Consider the following 8,135-nt stretch of genomic DNA (forward strand, 5'->3'; position numbering starts at 1 on the left):
ATGATATAATCTACTATTTCAATGAGACGAAAAAAAGGTGCGAACAAACAAGAAACATTGATTAAAATAATATTACAGTGAAGACTTCCACTCGTCCAGTTTTCAAGCATTTGCGCGTTGCGTGCCGCTCTTCTCGCTGTCCACTTTTCGGCCGCACCCGGTAGCACAACCATGTGCCGCTCGCCTCACCTCGTTATCTCTCTCCTTAAGTGGTTACAACTTAATCAGGCGGTCGGAACAAGCAAACAAGCGGCGTGTGTGTGCGGTCCCACATTCCCCGTGTGTCCCATCCATTATACCATAAACTCGTCGACTCGCTCTCTAATTGGGTTAGGTCCGATTGATAAGACTTTCAAATCACCGCTCTCGATCGCTCTCTTGCAGTCTTGCGTAACCCCCGCGCAGACACTTGTCACCTTGATTCCGATCCGAGTGGGCCGAGGCGCCACCGCCGCAACCTTTGTTTCGGTGTCGATCACCGTCAAACGGCGGCGCGGCTCATGCAAAGCCGACCGTGGGTGGGATCGCTGCAGTTCGCTTTTTTACCACCGCGCTCGCCTCTCTGTCATCTCGCCGTCACGTGATCGTGATCCAGGTGGCTCGATTTCGCCGATTTCGCCCAAAATACGACAAAAAGTTACGGAAAAGACGATGCTATCGATTCGGCGACGGCGGAAAAATGTCCATGAGTCGGTCGGGTTTGTTCGGGCACTTTGGCGGAGTTTGATTTTCTGCCATTATGAGGAAATTTAATTTAAATTGCGCTATTCTGCTGCTCATCAACTAATATAAGTTTCAATGGGTTTCGATGAAATCGGAGATACAATAATTCCAACCGTAATTAGAATAGTTCTGACGGCACTTCTTACCGATATTGGCAAAATTACCCAAAATGCATACACAATGGACAATAGTCGAAGTGGTAATTGAATCTTATTGTTTGGAACTCTTTGGCTAAGAAGTTAAACGAAATTTTCATGTTTTAATCAATTACTGCCGTTCACATTATTATTATTATTCTATTACAATAATTATTAATAAAAAATAAGGAATTAAATCTTCGAAGAATTTCTTTTTATCGGATTATTTCCGTATTTCATGTAATACACCTGATGTTTTTATCGTCGTATTGTCTTTGGTCAAAAAAATCTACACGTTATTATAACGGGTGACTATTAAAATTTTCACTTAGGGTTGGCTATGGATCATTCTTTGTTTTCCGTTGCACCTTAGACACTGACAAGTTTGACATTTCAATAAATGTTTTTCTCTTAATTTGGTTATGTTTCAATTGTACTGACTGACATTTGTCGTTCGTTCTTGCGTGTGTCTAAAGTAACAGAAAAAATAAAAACCCGTTCAAAGCCAACTCCAAGTGAAAATTTTAATAGTCACCCGTTACAAACCTGCCATAAGTGCGTTCCTTTTTTCATTTATGTCACCTATTTTTTATTTTTTTGTTACATAATTTAATAATTTCAAAATGCAACTGTGCATATTCTTCTACAGTCCTGAATTTACTATATTACATATTATTAATTATTTCTCTACAGGTTTTCCCATTTCGTCTAGAAGTCTCAAAATCCAACCTTTTGTATTTCTTCTACAAATCCCACATCGTTTGCGTCTCTTCTTTTTAATTTTCTGTGTAATTTACCTTTTAGATTTTCAGTTCACACCTCAAAAATTACGAAACTTGTATTTCTTCTAAACCTATGTATTTCTTCTAAGTTTCTGTATTTCTTCTAATTTTCTGTATTTCTTCTAAGTTTCTGTATTTCTTCTAAGTTTCTGTATTTCTTCTAATTTTTTGTATTTCATCTAATTTTCTGTATTTCTTCTAAATATGTGTATTTGTTCCAAATTTCTCAATTCCTTCTAAATTTGCGTACTTCTTCTAAATCTGTATATTTCTCGTAAATTCGTCTGTTTCTTCTGTCTCAGATCTTTCACCTGTGCCCCGTATTTGACCCACTGTCCGCTTCCCAGCGACGGTGCCCCGCATTGGGGAACCACAACGACTCCGATTAACACGACACCGACATCACGGCTGTGTGGAAATTGACCACCGGGGCACCACACACACACACACACACACACGCACCGCGCTAATCAGCCCCAGCCTCCTTCGATGCGGTACACTTTTTTCGTTTTTTTTTTCTACCATCCCAGCTGTATACAAGGTGATCTACCTCGTCCCAGACGCGCGGTGAAATTCGGCCCGGCGACCACCATGGTCACAACCATAAAACCGACGTTTATTAAGACAGGTTACGTCACGTGACCCTTATCTCCAATCGACTGTTCTCTCTTCGTTTAGTCTTTTGTGTTATTATGGTGCACACCATTTTTACGAGCACGCTGTAAAAAGGTCAATAAAATTAGATGGCTTTATTGCCTCGGGGTTAAACGTCACGACATTTTTTTTTCGGGGGTGGTAATGTTCCGATGGGCCTTTAATGCAAACCTAAATATTTCATCGGCCGTTGGGGTGGTTCATAATGTTGGCGGCTTTGTTGCCGGGGGATGGAACGTTGACCTGTCAAATTTTTCGGTGGCGGTTGAGATTCTTGGGCCGGGGGCGGTGCGTGCTAATCGCGCCGGAGATAATTGGTTTTATGCTTCACTAAACGCGGATTTTGATTAATTCTTGGCGGTTTACTAATTAGGGGTGTTATCTGGTTCCGCTAAACACTTCCGAGATTTATGGGGGTTTAAGTGATGAATTTCGTTATCGTTTCTGCTGGTTTCATTTTTGAAATTTTGGCAATTATGCGGTTATTTCGGGAAGGCTGCGTTGGCGGTTCTGATGCTGCATTAGAATAAGAACATTTTAAGCTCATTTTCTACATAAATTTTACATCTATTCAATTATCTACAAATTTAACAGACTTGGAATAAATCCAAATTTTCTACAAAAGTTCTTGAACCATCCATTTCTTGTGCCATTCAATAGAAGGTATTTAGATGTTCTGATTTATGATAGAAGCAGAGGATTTAAATAGCTTTGAAAATGTCATAAACATTTTTCCAGCAAGTCTCTTCTGCTCCATTTGATCCATTTTTGATCAGCTAGGAGTCCAGATCTGAATCCAATTTGCCAAAGTCAGCAAACACGCCTAATTTGCTTCCTCACTTTCAAAATCCTATTCCTTCTGTTTTCTTTTTGTTGTATTGTTTATTTGGTGGACCAGCTAGCGGTCCAGACCCGAATCCAATTTCTCAGACGTGAAGACGTCTAGTTTCACGGCACACTTTGAACGTTTGTACCAACGTAACAAAATAAAAGCGAGACCTCTCACCTCGACCATAACTGTTGAATTTGATCAAGAGCGACGTATAGAAGAGGACGTGTTTTGTGAAAGATGTCAATTTAATAAGTCCAAGTAGGAATACTTCTCGTTTGTCGTAATAAAACCTGTCTGTTAAATAATTCGATTCGATTCCCGTCACACTCGATACCAATTCCATCAGCTCGAATACGGCAAGAATAAGAAACGAAGAATAAAAAAAAAATCAATTCCTGGTGACAATTATTGGCTCGGCTCTCCACATGCGAAGTGCAGTGTCGGCAACATAGTAACATTTAAAACGAACAGACGGCGTGATTTAGGTCGCGACCACGTGATTTTTTTGGTGTTAGCGGTCGTCTGGCGCCTCCTTAGACACTTCTCGTTTCCTTTTAAAGGAAATCCCAGGTGTATTGACATTCAAAATAACAACAGTTACCTCTCGATCGTTTTATTCAAATGTTAACGGCGATAACGAATCGGCCGCGGCCGTGCCCAGTCCCACCTGAGGAGGCGCCTTCCTCGGCATAAATTATCGCCCCGGCCGAGTCCTGTCCTGCGTTCGACGCGAGGGGGTCGTAAATCGGGGCGGGAGGAAAAAATCGTCGGAAAAGTTAATTATGGCCAAGGGCGTTTTCGAACCGTAGCCAAGATTCTGGTCGCGCTCCATACTCGCGATTTAGTAGTTGATCATTATGTGTCTTGTCCTTATATTTATTATAATTTTATGTGTCTATGTGTTCACAAAGCTTTGAACGATTCGGACGGAGATGCCGTCTCTCTCTCGGTCGGGACGGCGGAATGGATGGCCCCTTTTTTGATTTATGGGAAGCGAGGACGACGACTGCACGGCGAGGTTTGTGGGGCGGCGAGAATTCGACCGATACGGACCTGGGTTTCGCGACATGGTCCGGTCCCCCAAGACGAACGTCCGAAAAAAGTCAAACTCGGAACAGCGTTTTTTAAAAAATTTTCGGATATGTTTTTGGAAACTGGAATCTGCAAAAAGAATAGATCTAGTGCCTAAAAGCTCATTAAGATGCAAGTATTGTAATAATTTTTTCGGCTTCCCCAACTGGTAAACACACCATTACCTTTCAGCTTAGGTTAAAGTTGCTGCGATTTACTGACGGATGTTGTCAATATCTGGGGGAATGCGGTAGCAAGCACAGTTAATTTTCTCTCTTTAGATTTACTTTAAAATTAAAGTGTTCATACGTTACTTTAATTTAGTGTAAAAAAACACATTTACATGTATTGTTTTTTAGATAAATACTTTTTTTAATTTTCATTGCCTAATAAATAATCATAAAAGGGAAAATACTAGTACAGCCTATCAGGTTGGCAGCTCTGTATGTCAAAAAATTTGACATTTCTTATTTCATAAAAATCTGCAAAATTGCTTAAAAGTCTAATACAAATGTCGTACGGTAGGTATTTTACAGCGCTCCTGCTAATCAGGCACTCGGCTTCACCTCGCGCCTGAAACCTAGTTGTCGTGCTGGAAAATACACCTACCGTACTCTACTGTAAATAACTATAAATCATTATCAAAAAGGTATCAAAATGTGACATATAACTCATACAATTTAGGAAAATATGTAAATTATATTTGTAAAACTGTGTTGTGCAATATTTGAAATGAAAATAGTTTCGAGAAAAAGAAATACACAAGAATATGATGATCTAAAAAAAATTTTTGGAAAAGGTGTAAACTAGAGAAATCGTCAAAATTTTATGCTCTAAAAGTTTTTCAAATTTACTTTTTAAATTCAAAGTTGTCTTCTTCACAGGTTTTTGTAGGGCACATTTATTTTAAAAAAACATTGAAAATGTACTTATAACAAAACAAAGACGAGCACATATACCGGGTGTCCCTAAAAAGAAAACGAGTCCATAGCTCCCTTATTTATGGGACTATTTTAATTGTTTATGCACAAAATTAAATGGTTGTAAATAGGCTACAAGATGGCCTAGTAAATTCACGTATAGCCCTAAGGGCTTCAAGGTTAAACTGTCAAAAAAAAAAAAATTCAAATGGGAGCACATACTTTTTTTTTAAATTGTGATAGAGATTTTTATTCTGAAAACAACTATGTATCACAAGTATAACCTCGCATAAAAAATGACACTAACTTTTGAAACAAATGACGAGCACCAAGCGAGAAGCTATCAAAATACATAGCGTTACAGTGTAATAACCAAATTGTTAGCTGGAAAAACAAATGACAAATACATAATAACATAACGATTGCGCAAAGATGCCGCCAATATTTAACGCAAAATGGAGCGCATAGACGAGAGTAGCGTTTTTTTAACTTTTTTTTTTGTATTTTTGTCATGTAAGTGACACATTGTTGTTTTCAGAATAAAAAATCTCTAGCAGAATTACTAAAAAAAGTATGTATGTATTAGTATTTGAAAAAAAATATTTTGACAGTTTACCATTGAAGCCCTTGAGGCTATATGTACATGAATTTATTAGGGTCTTTTATGGCCTATTCACAACCATTTAATTTGGTGTATAAATAGTTAAAATCCTCCTATAAATAAGGGAGTTATGGATTCGTCTTCTTTTTTGTGACACCCTGTATATTAGTAAAATTTTATTTTGAAATATTGATGAATTATTTCCCTAATAATGGAGTTTCTCAAAAAAATGTTTTTATAGAAAAAACAAATTTGACACTCAAGTATTCCAAATGGAAACAACGTACAATTTTTAATAAAAAAAAATCGGTGAAATGTCTTATCTTTTACATTTAGAGATGTCTTCATTATTTTCTTCTGCGACTGTTAAAAAGCTCTACTATAATTTTTTACCATTTTTAATGTGTAAAACATCTGTTTATAAATACCGTTCACGTTGTTTTGGTGTAAGGGGAGGCCATGATTGCTTTTTTTTTAACGTTGGACACACTGTTTGATTAAAAAATTTCCCGCGATGAGTATTCTTCTATCGCAAACTAGTAAAACTAACAACAATGCACTAAACTTTGACGCTATTTATAACCTCAAATTTAGAAAAACACCATCTAATTCAACAGACAGCTTTACTACCAAATTAAATGCAAAATTTTCATGGCCATAATGTCAAAACAACATGAATGCATTTTACTAATAGTGAAAAAAGTAAAACGCGTTAAAAAAAGTGATACAGTGTCATTATTTCACTTTGCAAACATCGGTTGTTTTTTTAAATTTCACCTCAAAGTTGGCGTTGGAAACGTAAAATTTTAGATTTGGTTTTTTGATGCTGATTTTCTTTCTAAATGCAGACAGAAGTAGAAAAATCATTGGGTGGAACTCATGCATAAACGGTCTTTATGGACTCATGGGATTGCCGCACTTGCCTACGGCTCGTGCAGTGGTTTATGCACTTATGTATAATGTGTATTATTATTGTAGTTTTTTCGAAAAAATAAGCGTTCAGATAAAACATCTACAAGTGCAGACTGCTCAAGTACATTTTATTTACACATTATTTATACAAGGTGTCTCTAAAATAACATATATCATGAGTCCTGTGGAATTGTGCGGCTCTATAGTTTTATTCTGTCGAACCATGTCGAACCGTTGAAGCCGTCAAATAAGATGTCAACAGTCAAATTATCAAATCTTAGCGTCAATTGTCAGTTAAACGTTTTAGTTGTTTTGCTTGTCTTTTTCTTCAGTTTTATAATATTTTCATTACTTTTCATCTTACAACAGTCTATTAAAAACCTGTCATTAAATAGACTTACATAACCTCTGTTTTTCTATTTGGTACTATAATATGCTACAGAGCGGCAAAAATCAAATATATTCGAATTCCAGAGGACTCTTGATATACGTTCTTTTAGAAACACTTTGTACTATGTTCTTTTTTCGGTGCATCTTAAATCTTCTTTTTTATACTTCTTCTTTATTTAATTATCTATTCTCTTATAATTTTCTTCAAACATGTAATAGTTATTTATGCAACGAGTTTCTGTGTAAATTGGGCTTTTCTAATTGCCCGAGGGACAAGATTAAAACACGAGCGTAGCGAGGGTTTTAAGGCCTTGAGGGCAATTAGAAAAGTCCAATTTACTCAGACACGAGTTGAAGTTGAAGCTTCCAAATCTTTTAAAAATGGTTTGGCATTTGCTTTTGACAGTTTTGACAAATTTTTCAAGACCTGTCAGAAATGTAACGTTGAATGTGTTGTCTAGGGCAACGGTTCGTTATCTGTACATTTTGCTCTAGAGCAGTAAGAGGCAGTTTACAAAGGAGAAAAAACAATAAAACAATAAAATTTATTTTTTAATAAAAATGTGTTTGCTAAAAATCCAAAACCTAATAAGCTGTCAAAATTTAGCATTATTTTGAAAAACATGACTTTTGACTAATATTTTGCTATTTCTTTCAGCAAATCTTGTACCAATCTGAAATAATAAATTATTGTTATTTGTATTTGTTATTTTACCATGCAACAATTAATTATTTTATTATTGTTACTAAGGAATCAAGACCGGATTATTAATCACCTTCAGTGATTGTTGGAAATTTCCAACAATTTTCCAACAATTTTTTAGTTATTTTTATCTCAAAAACAAAAAGACCTTTATTATAAATATTTTTTGATAATAACTTCTATCCGTCGTCACTAATTACCATTAGTGTTTGAACGTTTATTTCAAAACACCCTGTATATCTTTCTTTCTATTAAAACCGCATATTTTCAAGATTTATTTCAAAAAAAACAAAACCATTTTGACCTGGAAAAGCACTCATTAGAGACTAAAAAACTAGTCAAGACTGCTAAAGAATTTTTTGTTTTTTAAAATATTTCTTCAAGGTTTGCCTAATTAGTAAACCATGGGA

At 36.2% G+C, this 8,135-nt stretch overlaps 1 protein-coding gene across 1 annotated transcript in view; it reads left to right on the forward strand.

Moving 5' to 3' along the window:
- The first annotated feature begins 218 nt into the window (after positions 1-218).
- Positions 219-8,135, forward strand: part of LOC138129175 (facilitated trehalose transporter Tret1-like) — a 53,854-nt gene continuing 45,937 nt past the window's right edge. Inside the window, exon 1 of the mRNA XM_069045431.1 lies at positions 219-223. The gene's annotated coding sequence lies outside the window, so the exon portion shown is untranslated. The remainder of the gene's footprint in view (positions 224-8,135) is intronic.

The sequence above is a fragment of the Tenebrio molitor genome, chromosome 4 (assembly GCF_963966145.1).
Source record: "Tenebrio molitor chromosome 4, icTenMoli1.1, whole genome shotgun sequence".
NCBI classification, from domain to species: domain Eukaryota; kingdom Metazoa; phylum Arthropoda; class Insecta; order Coleoptera; family Tenebrionidae; genus Tenebrio; species Tenebrio molitor.